A 20,224-nucleotide genomic window follows, 5' to 3' on the forward strand; every position below is an offset into this window, starting at 1 on the left:
CCCATTAGAAATTACTACATCCTGGGACGACTGGGTGGCTCAGCAGTTGAGCGTTTGGCTTTGGCTCAGGGCGTGATCCCAGATTCCCAGGATCAAGTCCCACATTGGGCTCCTTGCATGGAGCCTGCTTCTCCTCCCTCTGCCTGTGTCTCTGCCTCTCTTTCTATGTCTCTCATAATGAATAAATAAAACCTTTAAAAAAAGGGGCGGGGGGAGAAATTACCAAATGCTAAATCCTTAGTGATTTCTCAAGAAAAGTTGAAGTCTTGAATGTTACATCTGTGAATTCTGAGGTTGTTCCCTCCACCCCCATGGGAATACTGAGTGCTAAATTCAACAGGTATTTTCAGTTCAAGATGGCAGACCAAAAAAACATATTTACTTTCTGTTCCTTTTGACACCATATTTAACAAAGCATAGAATTTCCAAAATGAAAGCAATCAATGCCAAGAGACTGGGGAAGTCATCCACCACAGAAAGGTTTTGATACATTTCTCGATGGCAAAAAGTGAAATGTAGGAGTGATAAAATGATTAAGAAAAGACCACCTAAGAAGGAGCTGCACAAAGCCAGTTTGCTTCTGCTGAGCCTTGGTTATAATAAAGAGAAGAGAGAAGAGGTGGGCTGTAAACAAGGGGACAAAAGGTATTTTAGGGAATAAAAGTTCATTTAACGAGCTCCATGGATCATTCAGTCTGCCCTCCATATTAACTCTGTATGAATTACAATGGGTTGTTGGTGAGGAAGACAAGGGAACAGGGGATGAGTGGTCAAACACAGCTGGTTAGCTATGGGTCACTGCCACTACCACAGATCCCATCAAGGCTGCCCGCCTATGGCTTCATTTGCTGTAATCAGAGATTGCGCTGTATAAACTGTCAGATGAGAGGTAATCTTCCTGGCAACGATAAATTGCTGTTATTATTAAAATATTTTAATTAATGATGAAATTAATCATTTTTAAAACAATATTTTGCCTTGACGAATTCTGTCTCAACATGTTTGCTCCCGCCAAGCCAAATTATCTCAGAGTAACCACTTGTCACCTACTATTATTTTGACTTTCAAGGACAAATAAAAGCATGGTCTTTATTTCAAAAAAGCACCCTGTCCCTCCCGTCTCATTTGGCAAGAAAAATGAAGAGGTAGGTTTTTCTGGGATATCCTTGTCCAAATTTCCTTTATTGTCCTGAAATACTAACTCTTATATGTTTAAATTTCCCTCCTTGAGAAAAAAAAAAAGAGAGAGAGAGAGATGGAACTAATATGACTGTAATTTATTGTTTTCACATTCGTCTGACATGACCACCTTTTTCAGAGTTCCTATAAGAAATCTTTGCCCAAAATTTGTACAAGCTTGCTATTTTTGTTCAAACAAACAAAATCAAGAAACTGTTCTTTATTGAACTCTTCCCAAATGATATCAAAGAATTATGGTTAAATGTCATAGCTGTAAATCATTTCTCTCCTAGAGAGGTTAGAAAGGGCTTCTAACGATTCTCCTTTTTTCCAACAGAACGTGAGTCTGGTTGAAACCTTCTGTGTCCTACCAACCTCAAAATGTGTTGGGGATGGAAGTCTGAATTCGCTCTAACATGCCTAAAAGGAATCTCTTCAACAGAACGCTAAAACTAACTTTGTACATATGAATTATGTCCAATGCTATTCTAAGTATAAAAGATAAATATATGACATTTAAAAATGTACATATATGTTTTTTACTGGTCGGTAGGATTCTTGGTTCTGAAACTTCTGTATGTCATATTCCTAAAACGCAACATCAGCCCCGTGAGAGAGAAAACACTTCAATGATGTAAGCCAAAGAAACAAGATTCAAACTAGGTAAAGCCCCGTGTTTGGCCAGGATTTTCAAACTCTTCCTTGTCATGCTGAAGCTTCCACCTCCTAGGCAATAAAACATGTTTCCCTTGCCAGAGGCCCAAGAGTATGTGTCCTCTCTTGGGCGTAAGAATTTCTCGAATTGCATGTGGCTGCCAACAATGTGAGGTGAAGGGCGAACCTGGCTGGCCTACTCATAATGACGGATAAGGATCTTACTTTAATCCATTCATTACATTGCTCCACCATTAACTTCCAATAAATGATGTATTTGCTCTCTAGACATGAATGAGATGCCTTACTAGACATAGTCCTAGAGGCCAGAGAAACCAGCCTCGAATCCATATGCAATAATCCACTGGTGCATCCCTTTCAGGTAGATTACAATTTATCTACAATATAATCTTTAGAGATTTACATGAAATTTTTACATAGAATCTTACACATTTGGATCCTGCAAGGGAGACCAAAGATCAAATCAGAGCTGCAAGGCTGAATTACGAATGTGGCATGATGCTATGCTGACGACTGCTGGTCTATGACCTCTGTCTTGTAAGACCAGAGCTCAGTGTGGTCTCTGATCCATTTATCAATTGAACAAAAGAAGACCTAATATTGGGCAGTGCTTGAGCTCGTATTAAGTATAGCTCCGTGCTAAGTACCCTAAGAACTATGAAAAATAAAAATCAATTTTAAGAAAATGGTAACACACACTCCTGAGGAAAAGCTCTGGGAGAGTCAGGCTGGGTTCGAACCCAAACTATGCCACTACCGTCTCTATGACCCAACGAGCGTTGTCCATTCTAGGTGTGGTATTGCCAAATTCCCATAAAGAAAAGAACTTACCTGCCAGTGAGAGGGGGCCAGAGGAGGCAGCATCCAGGCAGGTCGGGGTCCAGTGTCTGCTCAGAAACCTTAAAGGCCGGGTGGGTGACACTGGTGGCCAGGCTGCAGGCCTCACAGTGCGGCAGGGCTGCAGCCTTGCAGGGCAGTAGGGCAGCAGGGCGGCAGGGCTGCAGGCCTCTGAGTTTGACGAGACTGCAGGCCTCGCAGGGTGGCAGTGCTGCAGGCTGGCCAGGCGGCAGGGCTGCAGGCCTGCCTGGGTGATAGAGGTGCAGGTCAGCAGTGAGGCAGGTCTGACAGGGTGGCAGGGCTGCAGGTCAGTAGGCCTTCCATGGTTGCAGGGCAGCAGGGTGGCAGATCTGACAGGGCGGCAGGGCTGTGGCCTCCCAGGGCGACATTGCTGCAGGGGATCAGGGTAGCAGTGTAGCAGGGCAGCCAGTCAGCAGGGCTGTTGGCCTCCCACGGTGGATGGGTGGCAGGGCTGCAGGGCAGCAGGAGGACAGGTCACAGGCCTTCCAGGGCTGCAGTGCTGCAGGTTCACAGGGTAGCACAGCTGCAGGGAAGCATGGCAGCAGGGCTGCAAGCCCCCAGGATGGCAGGGCTCCAGTCATTGCAGGGCGGCAGTGCTGCAGGGCAGCAGGGAGGCAGGGCTTCAGGCCTCCCAGGGTGGCAATACTGTGGCCTCGCAGGATGGCAGGGCTGCAGGGCTGCAGGGCAGGAGGGTAGCAGGGCTGCAGGCCTCAGCAGGGAGGCAGGGCTTTAGGCCTCCCAGGGTGGCAGGGCTGCAGGACTCGCAGGGCAGCAGGGCAGAAGGGCAGCATGGCTGCAGGGCAGCAGGGATGCAGGGTGATAGGCCTCCCAGAGCGGCCCAGAGGCAGGGCAGCTGGGCTGCAAGGCAGCAGGGCAGGAGGGCTGCAGTCCTCCCAGGGTGGTAGGGCAGGTCTCCCAGGATGGCAGGGCTACAGGAATCTCAGGGCTGCAGGACTGCAGGACAACAAAGCAGCAGGGCAGCAGGGCAGCATGGCTGCAGGCCTCACAGGACAACCGGGGTTCAGGGCAACAGGGTGGCAATGCTGCAAGCCTCCCAGGTTGGCAGGGTGGCAGGGCATCAGGACTGCAGTCCTCACAGGGCATCAGGGCTACAGGGCGGGACGGCAGCAGGGCTACAGGCCTCCCAGGGTGCCCAGGCTGCAGGCCTCGTAGGGGGGCGGGGTGGCAGGGCAGCAGGGCAGCAGGGCTGCATACCTCCCAGGGCAGCAGGGCTACAGGCCTGGCAGGGGGGCAGGGCTTCAGGGCAGCAAGGAGGAAGGGCTGCAGGGCTTCCAGGGCTGCAGGCCTCACAGGGGGTCAGGGTTGCAGGGCAGCAGCGAAGAAGGGCTGCAGGCTTCCCAGGGTGGTAAAGCTAGTCCTCGCAGGCGGTGGGCTGCAGGTATGGCAAGGCAGCAGGGCTGCAGGCTTCCTAGGGGGGCAGGGCTACAGGCCTCACAAGGCGGCAGGGCTGCTGGTATCCCAGGGCAGCAGGGCTCCAGGCCTCCCAGTGCAGCAGGGCTGTAGGTATCACAGGGCGTCAGGGCTGAAGGGCAGCAGGGCGTCAGGGCGGCATGGAGGCCGGGCGGCAGGGTGGCAGGGCTTCAAGCCTCCCAGGGCATCACAACTGTGGGGCAGCAGGTCGGCAGGGCAGCAGGGCAGGAGGGCAGCAGGGCTGTAGGGCAACAGAGCGGCAGTGATGCAGACCTCCCAGGGCAGCAGAACTGCAGGGCTGCAGGGCGGCAGGGCTACTGGCCTCGCAGGGCAGCAGGGCTGTAGGGCAACAGGGCAACAATGCTACAGGCCTCGCAGGGCTGCAGGGCTACAGGGAAACAGGGCAGCAGGGCAGCACAATGCAATCGGGGTTGGCAGGCTCTCCTTTTGGCACCACTGTCAACAAGCAGACGGCCTATGGTAACCAGCCAGGTATTCTCCACACTCCTCGTTCTACCACGACTGGCTTTGGAGGTCCCACTGGGATCCCTAGCACTGGGAACTAGCTCACCAGTTACAGGTACCACGACAGGCCCACAGACCGTCGTGGGGCCTGCAATCCCCAGTGGCTCACCAGTAAAACCTAACACCACAGGCCCTCAGACCTTTGTGGGACCTGCAGTCCCGAGTGGCTCACCACGCCCGGATACCACTACAGACACACAGATGTTGGCGGGACCTGCAATCTCCATGGATGGGCTTAATGTGTCCACACCAGGGTCCATTCCCTCACAGGCATCAGGAGCATTCAACGTTGGAGCTGGACTGAAGGCGACATCCAGCACCCCTTCGGCTCGTCCTCTTGGTCAGATAGCCTCCAATCCATCGCATGGAAGTCCAGCTGCTGCTATAGGAAGGGCTAGTACTGTCCCAGTATTGGGACATGCTTCTCATGCCACTTTCCATCCAGGCACCAGGGGCCCACCTGCCCAAATCACAGGCGGTACTGTGATGGGAAACACCACCATTCCCCCTGTTGGAGGCGCTGGTGCGCCCACTGCCAGTACGTGCCCCCAAGGATCACCAGGAAGAACAAAATCCGGGGAAGGACCCCCCCCAAGCCACAGCACTTCTCCGTGTGGAAACGCCACCACCACAAAGGTCTGTGTGTCCAAGGTCGTGCGTGTTTCCCTCTTACAGAGCACCAGGGCCTTGCCTGGCCACACGACCTCACTTTTAGTTGCAAGAAGCAGCACCGAGATCTCAGTGCTTCGATGCACTTCTAGTTCTACCTTCCCGCCAGGCACCCGGGGCCCACCTGCCCAGCAGGTAAGTGGTGTGAAGGCGGGGAACAACATCACTCCCACGACTGGAAGACCTGGAATTCCTGCTTTATGTCAGCATACCGGGGGCCCACCTGATGCAAGCACAGATGAGAACATCATCGTGTCTATGATGGCAGCCCTCTGTATCGGCAACCGCCCTCAGACCCCTGGGGGCCTACCTGTGTCTAAGGCCCCTGGTGCTCCCGGGAACAGCACCGTACCTACTGCGACTGGACATCATAACGGTCCCCCATTCCTACAGAGCACACAGAACCCCCGCAAGCCACAGCACTGGTGGTGCAATGGGGGATACCGCCATGCCTTTTAGAGAGAAATCTCCACTCTTGGAACATGTGGGCCTGCCCCTAGTCAGGGCACCCCTCTGACTTTGGTGAGCCAGCGCTGTGTGTGCAAGTTCTTGGTCCACTGTTCTGTGCTCTGCGCATGGCTGGGGAACCTTCATAGCCTGTCTAGGAGCCGCCACCAACTGCTTCCTTTCTTTTGTCATGAATCTCAACCTCTACGGAACAGACATTCCCCCACATATTCTGTGTCATAGTAAATGGATTTTGCTGTATCAGACCCTCAATGGGCTCTTATCTTTCCCAGATTACGTAGATATACTTCTATATCTATAAAACTTTGTTCTCACTAATCTGCCTTTGCTCGTGTGTCTTTTTGTCTCGGCAGTAGAGAAAGAATGAACCTATGTGAGTGGGGTGGGTTGAACCAGACTTTGTGCCAAATTTTCTGTGTCTCAGTGACTGGAATGTGGAAGTAGCCACAGGTTCTGGCTGCACGCACAGAACCTGAAATCTGCATTTTGAGTGTAAGGGATGGGAATCCAGGAGGAAGGAAGGTCCCAAGGAGGGAGACATGAGGTGACTTGTCCTTGCCTCCACCCTCTGTGCTTTGCTCTCCTCTCCCCCGACTCTGACCTCAATAGAGGTTGAATAACCCTTGATGAGTGAAAGGAAACCACCCTATGATTTTAGTTTTCTAAAACTATTTAAATGTTTTCTTGGGTGCCTTCCTAGTTTAGACTTAGGCCAATCTTTCTTACGTGTTCCCACTTCACCCAGAGAAGACAGATTTGAGCCCGGAGAAGCAAATGGAAAAAGAGCACATACATGCCTGCTCTGTCTGTGTGTGTTAGAAATTTCAGTTGACTTAGAATTTATTGTGCTGCTTAAGTGCACTAGAACAGGTCCTTTTCAATAATCAGCCCAGCTCTGATCTAAATCACTAAAATATCAAATCACCTGTGTCACCATTTTGCCCAGTTCTGGCTGACCCTAAACTTTTCTGGATCTCCACTAGACTTAATAAAGGCAAAATTCCTGACCTTGTGGGGCTTACATTCTAGTTGGAGGGGAGAAAAATACATACGTGTAAATTATCTGCTAGGTTAGTGAGTTCCAACTCCTTTGGAAAACAGAGTAGCCTACGGAGCATTGAGGCTGTAGGCAGAGAGAAGCACAGCTTCAATTTTAACAGTGGACAGGATAAGCCTCACTAAAAGTGGCAAATGACATGCTGGAGGGAGGTGAATGAATGAAATATCTGAGGGAAAAGCATTGTAAATAATTGGAATAATCGCTGCAAAGACCCATTAGAGGGGTACCGGATACCCTCAGGGAGCAGTTATAAACTAATGTGGGTGGCTGGCATAGGGTCAGCAGAGGGAGGAAAGAGAAGATTTGGGTTGAATACTCTGCACCATTTATTGGCTGTGCGATGACTAATGGTAGACCAACCTTCAAGAGTCTCCAGGAACTCAGTGCTTTCTCCGTGGCCTATTTACGTTGCAAGATTTTGGGAAGGCTAAGATAAGGAAGTAACTTATAACCCATGTTGTTGTCATTCTATAAATAAGGATAGATGCACAGATGATAGGTAGGTAGGTAGGTGGGTAAGTAAGTAGATATACAGATAGAGATAGGATGGAGATAGGGCATATGCATATATATGCATGCTAATGAGCTCCTTAGGCAAAAGTGCTTTCCTTGCCTTCAGCAGGCAATTCAAATAGGAGATCCCATTTTAACAGGAGCATAAAAGTGCCTACTTTTATGAAGTAAACACGTGGAAAAATATGATAACTGAGCTTAAAAATGCACAGCACTGAGCCTAGTGCAACATTTATGAGATCAGCCCTGTAAAAACAAAGAGCACCAGCACACAGAGGCTGCTGGACCCCTCCAGGCACCCTGCTGCCCGATTCATTTACTCTAAGTTGTTTATTACAGTTCCAGAGGATCAAAGCTCCTGCTCCCTGGCTGCAAAGAATTGCCTACCCTTTGTAGTCAGAACTGCCTCTCAGAAGCAGGGTTGAAATCCAGTTTGCTTCTAATAGTCCTGCACCCTCTCTCAGCCCTGTCTGGTAATGTTACCAGGGACAACTTTTAAAAATTCCTACTTCTTGACTTTTTTTTTAAGCCTTCAAGCTAAAAGTAATACCCTGAATAATATTTGTAAAATATTTAACAAATATGTGGTAGAGGTAAAGATGATTTTGAATATCATGTTTTGATGCACTTATGCAGTAGAAGCAATTTCTATATAGACATTTTATTTTTATGAAAAGAATACCTGAGCCTAACAGCAACTTGAAGGATAGTGAAATGCAGCCCTTCTCCCTCAAGGTCCCCTCTCCAGAGTCAGTTTCTTGCTACTTTGATGTCACCCCCACAATTCTAAACGTTATGCTTATCCTGCTGTATCATGACATACTCCTTTTAGACAACGTTTTTACCACTCTAACATGATGGAGGAAGATAAATTCCACTCCCACTGTTTTCTCTCCCTCTTCCTTTCCAAACATCATATTCAATTAATTTTGCTGCTTCCTCGTTGTACCTTCATGTAACTGCGCTGGGTTTATTGGTGAAGGAAGTGGTAGCAAAGGGCTAAAAGCTGTGGTTCTGATGATGCACCACTTGAATTAGAATCACAACCTACCTTATGGGGTTGCTTATGATAATGCAAATAGTAACGTATTTGCAGCCTTTAGTGTCTAACACACAGGACAGGTCAAGAAATATTAACAATTATTTATTTCTTGTGTTACTTACTTTCACCCTAATCTCGTGATTTTCCTCTATGCATGATCCTGTGTGCCATGGCTCCTCTGCCTTGTCTCTCCCCTTGCATAACTAACTTACTTAACTTACTTTCTATCAATAACATGTTTGCTTTTGTTTGTGCTGTTAGTATTTACATGTTTCCATACAATTGTAGCAAAGTGTTCTGTGTTTTATCCACAGCTTGGCTCTAAGGGCTGAAAACCAACAGCCTGTATTGACCAAGTATTGCTTAGTCCTGGGGAAAATAATGTGGTAGGATTATATATTCTACTCTGTCAGTATAGCACTCCTACTGGTCTTTACCATTCCTTGTTTAAAATCATGCTCTATTTTAGTTTGCTTGATATTTCATCTACTATTTTCTCATACATTTTTAATAATTTTTCCTAAAATTTGAATTGTTTCCCTCTTTTTTCAATCTTTGCACTGCTCGCTCACTCATTAATAATTTTATTTTCTTTTTTTTGAGATTTATTATTTGACACAGAGAGAGAACATGGTAGACAGAGGGAAAAGGAGAAGCAGGCTCCCTGCTGAGCAAGGAGCCTGGTTCAGGGCTCAATCCCAGGACCCCAAGATCATGACCTGAACTGAAGGCAGATGATTCACATACTGAGCCACTCAGGCGACCTAAACTATTTTATTTTCAAACAGTGGTCTTTACTTAGCCAGGTCCCTTCCTTTCCTAGAACCCTTCACCCCTCCCCCTTCTCAGTTTGGAAGATACAAGATCAAAGCATAAGAGAAAGGGAGCCAAAGGGGCCATTCAAACTGCTTTTAGGCTAGGCCAGAAATGCTCACTAATCACTAATTATGAAAAATGCATAATTCTGGCCCCACTATCCTAAGTTTGTAGCTCTGTGGAAGAAACAACAGTCTGGATTTCTACCAGCACTCCGGGTAATTATGATGCAAATAGTCCACTTTCTATATTATACCAAATACTGGTTTAGACCTTAAGTGAGAGTTCACCAAAGGCCCCATACATTTTACAAGATTAAACATTTTATATGGCATTTTGGGCTACAACTCCAGTTAGTAATAAGCAGGACATTTTCCCTACATATATTTCTCAAGAACTAAATGGTAGCTTGTGAAAAATTTCAGTGGTTCAGACTCATGTATGCATATCTTTCTTGCCCTAAATATATTCATTTTAAAGATCTAGAAACTACCTGAGTGTGATGTGCCTGCACAGGCCCTTCCTGACCTAATCACTGCTAAGATCCCAGGGTCATGTGATGTAACCAGGCTTCCCATCAGCAGTTCACACCTCACCTGAGACAGAGCTGGAAATGTTCTTTTTAGCAGTCCTAAGACAGTGTTGTCCTCAGATATCCCTTCCAGATTAGGAAAACTGAGGCTGGCAGAATCAAACAGGTGCTAAGAATTAGAGCCATGATGTGGATCTCCTGATTTTGTCTGAGGCTACAGGTGCGAGGAGGGCAACCAAACAAAACAAGACAAAACCAGGCCTGAAAAATTCTCTCTCTGATGTAGTGTCTTTTTGTTAAATCCATGCTGAGCTTGACATCAGAGACTTAGAAGTAGATTTTCATAACGTGGAGGACGAATGAAAGTTTATGCATAAAGAGATGGCAGTGAAGGGCCTTGAGGTAAAGGCTTTAAAACAGAAGTTCAGTTTCTAGTTTTCCATTAGACTAATCAAGGCTGTCATACAGAAATTTGGAAACATTGGCTACTACCTAAGTTAGCCACATGGACAATCACTCAAAAATATTTTCTGGACAGAAATATCTTTCTGTTCCTCTTAAAAAGACTTATATTGATTTCATCAAATATATATCTCAAAGTTATGATAGGACGTTGAGAAAGTTATATGCTTGAATTTTGCATTTATCATTGTTAACAAACATATTTGTAGTGCTTACACTATGACAAGTGCTTAGCAAATATTAACTCACTTAATCCCCATAATAGCAACCTATAGGTATTATTAATAATATCCACTTTTTGGGGGAAACCAGAAAGGTTATATAGCTTGTCCAAGTCACACAGTAAGTTGGTAGCAAAACCCAGGATGTAAAACCAGACCATCTAGATTTTAATCACTTTGCTGGGTTACCTTATTATAAAATGAGTTTAGGAAAAGGACTAAGTTGACAAGCATGAACTCAAAGCAGAAGAGAGATATGAGGAAATGAATGAGCACAGAAACTGGAGAGGAGTTAATTTTCAGAAATTGCTGGTAGTAAGACCTAGAAATAATAATCTGGTTGAAATGTTAATTTCAGGTAGCACCTGAATCCATTGAGAAATGCCTTTGCTTTCTTTAAGGTTTAGAAAGACTGGTTGAATGAAGAGTAATGAAAATTGAAAGGGAAATAATGTGACTTGAATGAGGAAAAAGGAACCTTTCTCCTCCAAGTATTAGAAGACGGAGGTTGTGGGGAGAAGAAAGATCTTCCTACCAGGCATCTAGATATTTTTACCAGGATGAACATGAAGAAAAATGATGACCATTGTACTGGTTTTGATGATCCTCAAAACCAAAGCTTTAGTTTCCAAAAATAAAATACATTCACAGCATCCCTACTGAGCAACAGACATGTTGCTAAGTGCATGTCCAGTCACACATTTTTTTTCCAGTCACAGTTCCTATGAAGTATAAGTTCCCTATGGCTGCTGTAACAAATCACCACAAACTTGGTGGCTTAAAACACATTTATTTTCTTACAGGTCTGGAAGTCAGAGATCTGAAAGCATTTTCACTAGGCTGAAATCAGGAGTTGACAGGGCTGTGCTCCCTCCGGAAGCCCTAAAGGAGAATCCATTCCTTGCCTTTCCTTGCTTCTGGTGGCTGCCAGCATTCCTTGGCTTTTGGCCACATCAATCTAATCCCTGCTTCTTTGACACATTGTCTTTGTAGTAAAATCTCCTTCTCCCTTTCTTTTAGGAGAACACTTGGGATTACTTTCAGGGTCCATCAGATAATCCAAAATAATATAAAAGCTCCATCTTCAGATCCTTAGCAATCCCATCTGCAAATCCCTTTTGCCATTTCAGGTAACATTCTCAAGTTTTGGGGATCAAGGCATGGACATTTTGGAGTAGGAGTATTATTCAACCTATAATAAGGCAGTTACTTTATTTTCTAAGATGCAGGAAAAAAGTTTAGGAAGTAATTTGTCCCAAGGCCTTAAGATGTTTCAGAATGGCAATTTTTAAATTCTGGCATCCTGACTTTCAGACACATTCAACCACTGCTAACCTGTGATGTTTTGTTTTGTTTTTAAAGATTTTTTTATTTATTCATTAGAGACATAGAGAGAGAGAGGCAGAGACACAGGCAAAGGGAGAAGCAGGCTCCATGCAGGGTGCCTGATGTGGGACTCAATCCCGGTTCTCCAAGATCACACCCTGGGCTGAAGACGGCGCTAAACCGTTGAGCCAACCGGGCTGCCCCCTAACCTGTGTTCTTAACCACTGGGTATGCTTGTTTAAGAGTCACAAGTCTCAGGACCACATTGGATGAAAGTCTATGTCCTGTCTTCTTCTGCACTTTGTTCTCCTGGTGTATTAATGAACGTCGCCTGGAGTAAAAAGAGTTCAGAAAACTGCTATTTAGGCTTACTAAGAGAAAGCATTCTTTGTTCGGTTTGCATTTGGTAATAGAGGGCTTTTTTAACTGAATATGTCACCAAGCAGTGTGACCACCACTTCGTATACATAAACAAGACAATAAAAACTGTAGAGGCAAAGGTGTAAGGGACTTGTCTAAGGCCATCCTGGAGGGCAGAGAAAGAGCTAGTACCAGCTGTCAGGTGCCCAAAGCTGAATGCATCCTATCCGGTCCTGATTAAGCACCTGTTCAGAGGGATTGTGACTGATCACCCAGCACCTGAGATCTTCTACCCCAACTTCAAGACTGAGATTAGCTGAGGGAATCACAGGTGCTTGTACTAATCACTAATCTATAATTGGCTAACGCCATCATTTCTGGGAGAGAACTTGGCCCTTTTAAAATCCCTTTCTGCTTGAGAAAGAGCAGAGCAGCCTTTGCTTCTCTGGCCATGACCTACTATGCTTTGCAAAGGTGATTTGGCAAGTGCAGCTGCAAACCCATCTCCAATATCACACATCTACCCAATCACAGTACATTTTTCCGAGGATCAGTAATGATTTGCTGAGGATCAGTAATGCTCTCTGTATGCTGGCTGACAAGGGCATGATCTCTGTGCTTATTATACTCCATTTGTCAGCTCTACTCTGACATAGTTGTCCGTGGGATTCCTGAGGAATATTTGAGGTACTTAGGCACCATTTCAGGAGCTGCTCCTGCCTGTATCCTCTCATTTCTTAATCAACATTTCCTCGTTGAAACTCTAAATAATCCAACCTCTGGTGGGTTAGCAGAGGCATTCCTCCCTACTCTGCTTCATTTGAATCTCTATGCCCCAGAGGGTCTCCATACATGGAATCAGGTATCTTCCATCATCCTTATATTCAGAAGCTGGGGCTACAAGGGTAATTGGCAAGTTCATTAGCCTTTCCATTTCTTTCCCTCTTGATTGTTTAAGAGTGATTTGCTACAGACTGTGTGTTTCAACATTTTGCAAAGCTCAGTGGTGCAGAGACAATAGTGGAATTCTGCCCCAGGAGAAACAGACATTCTGTTAATTGTTCTTTTCTTATAGAACAGAAAACAGATTCATCTATCACAAAGTTACTCAACATTTCTCTAAGTGCATTGCACAGGATCGGGATTAGACTGAGGATACACTGCCTTTCCTATTGGAAGATGCTTTGCACTCCATAGCATGAAGTTCGCATGGTGAGAAATGGAGTTTAACCTCCCGACTACTGATTCCTGAGGTTCAAATCCCTTAGATTTCCCATCCTTACACTGTTGTAGAAGAAGGAATGGTTGGCCAAATTCTTGGTCAGATGTTTATAATTCCTAATTTGTCACTTGTCTTGTAACTTTATTTTATTTATTTATTTATTTATTTATTTATTTATTTATTTATTTATTTTTATTGAAGTTCAATTTGCCAACATATAGCATAACACCCAGTGCTCATCCCATCAAGTGCCCCCCTCAGTGCCCGTCACCCAGTCACCCTCCCGCCCACCTCCCCTTCCACTACCCCTTGTGTGTTTCTCAGAGTTAGGAGTCTCTCATGTTCTGTCATCTTCACTGATATTTTCACTCATTTTCTCTCCTTTCCCCTTTATTCCCTTTCACTATTTTTTATATTCCCCAAATGAATGAGAACATACACTGTTTGTCCTTCTCTGATTGACTTACTTCACTCAGCATAATACCCTCCAGTTCCATCCACGTTGAAGCAAATGGTGGGTATTTGTCGTTTCTAATGGCTGAGTAATATTCCATTGTATACATAAACCACATCTTCTTTATCCATTCATCTTTCGATGACATGAGGCTCCTTCCACAGTTTGGCTATTGTGGACATTGCTGCTATAAACACTGGGGTGTAGGTGTCCCGGTGTTTCACTGCCTCTGTATGTAAATCCGTTTAGATTACTTTTTGCCATGTAGAATTTTTTAAGTTACACGAAGTCCAATCCCCTGTCTGGTTCTTTCTGATATCTCACTTTCATGTTCTGCTTAGGCAAAGACTTCATCATAATAAGAACAGTATTTCTCATCCTACCTTATGTTCCTCTATATTATTCTTTTCTTACAATAAAATATTACCAAATGCATACTATACAGGCAGTTTTTGCTCTGCATTGCACACCTCTGCACAAATTTCAGTTACCACTATTTAGTTAAATAATATCGGTCCCAGAGCAACACAATTCACATTGCAGTTACCACCATATATTAAGGGTGAGAAAGAACATGAAGTACAAACTTCATAGCTAATTCCTCAGATCTCAAATTACCATACAGATAACAGATGTGTGTCGTGATCAGCAGTCACTTCCTTCACGGTCGGGCAGTGCTTGGTCCCCGTGCACATTATTCAGTTCACACACAGATACCCAGACAGCAAACATGTCATTCTGCTGCTTCTTTGTCCTCCTCTTGAACATCCACATCACAGATCACAAAACTGGACAATCTTGAGTGGGAGGGAGAGACAACAAAGGGACACGTGTCACAAGGGAACAGAAAGCGATTCTTTGGAAGTGCAATTCTCACAGAATATGAAGGAACCGCTACAGAAATAGCTGCCTCTGGGGATGTTGAATCTGCAGGCACAGTGAGAGTAAATATGCAACCAAAGCTACTTAGTAAAGGCACAATCAGTACCTGTGGAAAGGGATGAAGGGAAGGGATGGAAGGGACAAAAGGATGAAGATGTCCGAGAGTAAACGATGTCAGCCAAAAGCTTCACATTAAAGGAACTTTCAGATATATCTATATATCTCCCCACATTAAAAGCACAAAGGATAAAATGTCAGAAGTGGATACCAGACTCAGAACGGAGTATGACACTTTGCCAAGGCATGGAAGAGATTCTTGCTCTTTATTGTCAGCTACACGGCAGGAGGAGGGCAAGCACTGTGCAAAATAGCCTTGATAGAAGTCTTTTCTTTTCTCCTTTAAAATTAGACTTTATTTTTTGGAGTGGTTTTAGGTTCATAGCAAAACTGAGCAGAAAGTAGGGAGTTCCATATCTCTTCTGCCCCCATGTAAGCACAGTATCAACTTCCCACACCAGAGTGGCATATTTGTTATAATTGATGAGCCTACATCAAAACATTATTATGGCTCAAGTCGACAGTCATTGGTTCATTCTTGGTGTCCTATATTCTATGAGTTTGGACAGATGTATAATGACATATATCTACCTCTGTAGTCTAGTTTCCCTGTCCCCCAAATCCTCTCTGCTCTGCCTTTTCATCCCTTTCTTGACCCTAATCCCTGGAAAACTATTGACCTTTTTACCGTCTCCATACTTTTATCTATTCTAATATGTCATAGAGTAGAAATCATATAATGTGTAGTCTTTCAGATTGGCTTCTTTGGTTCAGTAATATGCATTTAAGTTTCTTCCATGTATTTTCAAGGCTTGAGAGCCCATTGTATTTTAGCACTGAATAGTATTCCAGTGTCTGGATGTACCACAGATATTCATCCATTTATGCATTGAAGTATACCTTGGTTGATAACAAGGTTGATAACATTAAAGCTACTGTGTACATCTGTATGCAGCTTTTTATGTGGACTTTTCAACTTCTTTGGGTAAATACCAAGGAGAGCAATTGCTAGGTTGTATGGAGAGCAATTGCTAGGTTGTATGGCAAGAAAATGTTTAGTTTTTCTTGTTTGCTTTTTAGTTTTTTTTTATTTGAGTGTAGTTGACACACAAGATTACATTAGTATCAGGTGTATAACATAGTGTGATTCAACATCTCTATAGATTATGCTGTGCTCACCACAAGTGTGGCTGCCATCTGTCACCATACAACATCATTACAATATCATTGACTGCATTTTCTATGTTCTACCTTTAATTCCTGTGACTTCATTCATTCCATAACTAGAAGCCTATATCTCCCACTCCTCTTCACACATTCTGTCCATCTGCACATCCCCCTTCCCTCTGGCAACCATCAGTTTGTTTTCTGTATTTATAGGATTCTGCTTTTTCTTTGTCCATTTACTCATTTGTTTTAACAGTATGTTTACTTATATAAAATCATCAAACTATCTTCCAAAGTAGCTGCACCATTTCACACACCAACTAACAATGAACAAGACTTTGTGTTGCTCTACATTGTTGTCAGCAGTCAGCATTTGATGTTGTCAGTGTTCTGGAGGCTGGCCCTTCTAATAGGTGTGGACAACCTTCCTCTGATCACTTATTAGTTTCAGAAGTTTTTGGATATTTTTTCTGATTTTTTTTCACATATTAGACAGTCATGTCATCTGCAAAAACGAAGACAGTTTTAGTTTCTCCTTTTCCATCTGTACTCATTTTATTTCCTTTTCTTGGCTCATTGCATTAGCTAGAATTTCTGGTAAATGTTGAAAGGGAGTATTGAGTGGAAACCCCCTATCTTGTTCCTAACCATAGCAGGAAAGATTTTAGTTTCTCACCGTTAAGTGTGATGTTAGCATAATGCTGGCTTCATAGAATGAGGTAGGAAGTATTCCCCCTGCTTTAATCTTCTAAAAGATATTGTGTAGAATTGGTATAATTTCTTCCTTAAATGGTAGAGTTAATCACTAAACACATCTGGGCCTTGTGTTTTCTGTTTTGAGAGTTATTAATTATTGATTCAATTTTAAAAGTAAATATAGGCTTATTCAGATTATCTATTTCTCTTTGTGTGAGTTTTCAAAGATTGTCTTTCCAGGAATTGGCCTGTTTCATCCAGATTCTTCTCAACTGGGTAGGCATAGAGTTGCTCTTAGTATTCCTTTGCTATCCTTCTAATGTCTGTGGGATATGCATTGATGATATCCTGTCCTGCATTTCTGATATCAATAGTTTGTCCTCTCTCTCTCTCTCTCTCATTAATCTGACTAGAAACTTTTAAATTTTATGTTTTCAAAGAATCAAATTTTGGTTTTGTTGACTTTGTTGATTTTCTGTTTTTATTTTTTTTTAAGATTTATTTTTAAAAAAAGATTTATTTATTTATTCATGAGAGACACAGAGAGAAAGAGACAGAGACATAGGGAGAAGGAGAAGCAGGCTCCCCATAGGGAGCCTGATGTGGGACTGGATCCTGGACCCTGGGATCATGCCCTGAGCCAAAGGCAGACGCTCAACTGCTAAGCCACCCAGGTGTCCCAATTTTCTGTTTTTAATTTCTCTGATTTTTACTGTTTCTTTTTTCTGCTTACTTTGGATTATATTTGATCTTCTTTTCCTAGTTTCTTAAGGTAGAAGCTTAGGTGATTGATTTTAGATATTTCTTCTTTTCTAATTACACATCCAATGCTATAAATTTCCCCCTATGCTCTGTTTTTGCTGCATCCCACAAGTTTTGATCTGTTCTCATTTTCATTTTGTTCAAAATATTGTAAAAGTTCTCTTGAGATTTTTTTGACCAATGCATTATTTAGAAGTGTGTTGTTTAAACTCCCAAGTATTTGGGGGATTTTCTAGCTATTTATTTGTTCTTGATTCCTCATTTAGTTTCACTGTGGTCTGAGAACAAACATTATGATTTCTGTTGTTTTAAATTTGTCATGTGTTTTAGGGCCCAGAACATGGTCTGTCTTGGTGTATATTCCACATGAGCTTGAGACATATATTCTACTGTTAAATGAAGTGGTCTATAGATGTTTGTTAAATACATTTGGTTGATGGTGCTGTGGAATTCAGCTATATTTTGATTTTCTGCCTGTTGGATCTATCCATTATGGTGAAGGGATGTAGAAGTCTCCAGCTATAATCATGGATTCATCTCTTTCTCCTTACATTTTTATCAGTTTTTGTCTCACAAAGTTGGATGTTTTGTTGTTAGGTATATACACATTAAAAATTATGTCTTCTTAAAGAATAGACCCCTTTATTATTACATAATACCTCTCTTTGTACCTGATACTTTTCTTTGTCTTGAAGTCTTCTCTGTCTGAAATTAATATAGCTCCTTACACTGATTCATATGAGCATGGTATATTTTTCTCCACCCATTTACTTTTAATCTATATGTATTTTTATATTCAAAGAAGATTTCTTATGGTTAGATCTTGTTTTTTTCACCCTCTCTGATAATCTCCTTCTTTTATTTTATTTATTTTTTTCTAAGATTTTATTTTTTTATTCATGAGACACACACACACACACACACAGAGGCATAGACACAGGCAGAGGGAGAAGCAGCCTCCATGCAGGCAGCCTAATGTGGGACTTGATCCCAGGACTCTAGGATCATGCCCTGGGCTGAAGGCAGGCACTAAACCGCTGAGCCGCCCAGGGATCCCCAATCTCCTTTTCAAAATAATATATTTAGACTGTTGCAATTTAAAGTGGTTATTTATATAATTGGATTAATTTCTAATTAATATCTAACATATTTGTTACTGTTTTGTATTTGTCGCTCTTATTCTTTTTCCTATTTTTGTTTGTCACTCTTTTCCTGCCATTTGTGGTGTCAATTAAGCATTTTACATGATTCAATTTTCTTTCTTTCTTTCTTTCTTTTTTTATTTCCAAACTAATTTATTTCTTAGAGTCCAAAACTTTGTGAGCCCTGGCCCAGAAAATTCCCCTGGTCCTGATGGAGATCCAAGCTTCTTAAGCCTCAAACTCAAATTCAAAGTACTGTGGGTGAACTAGTGGATGTGGACATAACCACCTTCACCACCGCTGCTATAGCTCTTGCCATTGGGATGGAAGGCAACGCTGTTGATGGGTCCGAGGTGACCCTTGACTCTTCCAAACTCTTCTTCAAAGGTCAAGTGGAAGAATCTGGCTTCAAACTTGCCAATCCTGGTAGAGGTGGTGGTTACATCCATGGCTTCCTGACCACCACCCAGCACCACATGGTCATAGTTGGGAGAGAGGGCAGCTGAGTTGACTAGATGTTCTGTCCAGAAAGTCTTCTGGTCTTCAAGAGTTTTGGAGTCAAAGAGCTTAGCTGTGTTGTCCTTGGAAGCAGTGACAAACATGGTCATGTCCCTGGATAACTGGATATCATTGATCTGCTGGGAGTGCTCCTTAACATTCACCAGTACTTCTCCAGACTTGGCGCTATACTGGTTGAGCTCTCTGTCTTCATGACCCGCGATGATGCACTCCCCCAGGGGTCCCCAAACAGCACTAGTGATCTTGGAGTTGTTGCAAGGGATCTTAATGTAGGGCTCATTGTTATCAATTTGGCTTGGATCCCGCAGGTCAAAGAAGCTCACAAAGCACTGGTAGCCCATCTGTTTGTCCGTGGAGAACATGATGATGTTGCCCCCAAAATCAAAGCCACACGTCCTGACAGCTGAATTGGTCTTGAGTAAAGCCAGCTGCTTCCCTGTTTCACAGTCCCAGAGACGACAGCTATTATCAGCTGAGCCGGTTAAGGACATGTTTGGTGTCCCAGTCAGCATCTACACACCACACAGCTCCACTATGGCCCATGTAAGTGCCCAGCCTCTCACCATTCACGGAGTACCACACATTGACAATAGGGTCCTTGGCCACCGTGAAGAGGAGCTCTCCCTCGCGGTTGTACTTAATCTGCATAATGGATCGTTCTTGGCCCTGCAGCAGGATGGGCTTCATCCTGCGTTGACTCGAGGGAAGCCTCAACTTTCCATCCTTTAAAAAATCCAGGGACACCTGGGTGGCTCAGTGATAGAGCATTTGCCTTCAGCTCAAGGCATGATCCCAGGGTCCTGCGGTAGAGAACCACATCAGGCTCCCCGGAGGGAGCCTCCTTCTTTCTCCCTCTGCTTATTTCTCTGCCTCTCTCTCAATGTCTCTCATGAATAAATAAATAAAATCTTTATTTAAATCCAGATTTGAAGTACTGGATGAAATTAACTGCAGAAAGTAAGCCCTTAGTGACGTGATGTTGTGGTGTGGGAGTGGAAGCATTCTAGAGTCCTACCACTAGATTTCAGTCTTGCAGTGAGCTTGTGCCCCTGAGCTATACACTTCACAAATGCCTCTCAGGTTTTACTCCCACCTGTTGATAGGGACAGAATGGCTGGACAGGGCTGGAGTTGGGCATTTTCCTTCCTCCAGGTCAGTTAGTATCTGACAATACCCCAAGAGGTTT

General features: G+C 43.8%; 1 protein-coding gene, 1 long non-coding RNA gene and 1 pseudogene across 9 annotated transcripts in view; 1 reads left to right on the top strand and 2 right to left on the bottom strand.

Annotated features, from left to right (window-relative positions):
- The window catches only part of LOC119870828 (cornifin-B-like), a 174,898-nt gene extending 172,045 nt beyond the window's left edge, over positions 1-2,853 (top strand). Inside the window, exon 2 of the transcript XR_005354086.1 lies at positions 1,517-2,853. The gene's annotated coding sequence lies outside the window, so the exon portion shown is untranslated. The remainder of the gene's footprint in view (positions 1-1,516) is intronic.
- LOC119875975 overlaps positions 1-20,224 on the bottom strand; it is a 151,065-nt gene that overhangs the window by 110,770 nt on the left and 20,071 nt on the right. For 4 of the 8 annotated variants that reach the window (XR_005354090.1, XR_005354093.1, XR_005354092.1 and 1 more), the window contains exons 4-5: positions 14,432-14,610; positions 2,686-4,384 (exon numbers count right to left, since the gene is read on the bottom strand). This is a non-coding gene — a long non-coding RNA (uncharacterized LOC119875975). Of the gene's footprint in view, positions 1-2,685; positions 4,483-9,174; positions 12,109-14,344; positions 14,611-20,224 lie in introns of those variants that run through there. The other 4 variants (XR_005354095.1, XR_005354088.1, XR_005354091.1 and 1 more) reach the window with 3 other exon arrangements.
- Positions 18,748-19,738, bottom strand: LOC100686646 (annotated as a pseudogene).

Source organism: Canis lupus, chromosome 1, assembly GCF_011100685.1.
Source record: "Canis lupus familiaris isolate Mischka breed German Shepherd chromosome 1, alternate assembly UU_Cfam_GSD_1.0, whole genome shotgun sequence".
Lineage (NCBI taxonomy): Eukaryota > Metazoa > Chordata > Mammalia > Carnivora > Canidae > Canis > Canis lupus.